Source organism: Mus caroli, chromosome X, assembly GCF_900094665.2.
Source record: "Mus caroli chromosome X, CAROLI_EIJ_v1.1, whole genome shotgun sequence".
Lineage (NCBI taxonomy): Eukaryota > Metazoa > Chordata > Mammalia > Rodentia > Muridae > Mus > Mus caroli.
The window spans coordinates 69,592,761-69,593,843 of record NC_034589.1 but is presented as its reverse complement, the minus strand read 5'-3'; the positions used below and the strand labels follow the sequence as shown (position 1 = coordinate 69,593,843).

Genomic DNA, 1,083 nt, shown 5'->3' with positions numbered 1-1,083 from the left:
AAAAAAGTAGCAACAAGATTAACAATAAAGTCAATCATGGCCAGTTTGTGACTATCCCGGTAGAGGTTCCTGTGACCAACATAGAGCAGAAGGGCAGCAATGCAGTAGAGGAACACAAAGAGTGCAAACATAACATAGAACTGTCTAGAAGAGGAGTAATCACCTAGGAGGACATGCTTTTCCCAGTTCACCACAAACACACTGACATTTGGAGGTGTATGAAATGATACCTGATTCAACCTGAATGGATAAACAAAAGTAGCTGTCACAGCCAGGTTCTTATTGCCACCAACTCTAAAAGGACAGTTCGCTTGAATTTCCGTTTTGCCCTTAAACCCACCACAGGTNGCAAAAGCAAAGATGGGAGCAAACCACTNGAGGATCTTGATGAAGCTGAGCAGCTCCTTGAGTGGGTTGAGGTTGATCTGGAAGGCAGACATCCTCTGAGGGAAAGGAGAGACGAGAGTCAGGACGCTGGGCAGAGGAGGGGAGCAGTGATACCAGAGTAAATCGGCAGTGAGAGCGGAAGGCGGGTTATTTTAGTTTTTGAGAAAAGGTCTCACTGACCTTGAACTCATCAAGCCAGCTAGGCTGGATGTTCAATGAGCCCTAGTGATCTACCTATTTCTATCTCTCCAGTTCTGGAGCTACAAGCACAAATCAATATGTTTGGAATTTTAAAATTCAGGTCCTTTGTACTCATGCACTTTATTAATTAAGCTATCTCTCCTGCCTCTAAAACTTTTAAATAACCTATCTTATTGATTGAGACATCACCTATTCTGTGTTCATAGTTCAGGGACAAAGGTCAGTGTTCTGACTATGAAAAAGTATTTGTTGATTCCATTCCCACCCACAGACTGGATTACATGTTATGGGTGCCATAAGTCCCTCTACCATACACTTGGAGAGAGATGTAATTTGAATAATTACTTTTCTAAGAACTGGATTCAGCACTGGAAATATAGAAAAGTTGAAGACAAGGTGTCTCTTCTCAAGGAGATAACAAATAAGCATAGGTTATTAGACACTAAAACAATCCATTTTAATCCAACAGTTACCTCCTATTTGTTCCTTCACCCC

General features: G+C 41.6%; 1 pseudogene; it reads right to left on the bottom strand.

Moving 5' to 3' along the window:
- Window positions 1-5: 5 nt before the first annotated feature.
- On the bottom strand, window positions 6-440 carry LOC110286240 (annotated as a pseudogene).
- Window positions 441-1,083: the final 643 nt, after the last annotated feature.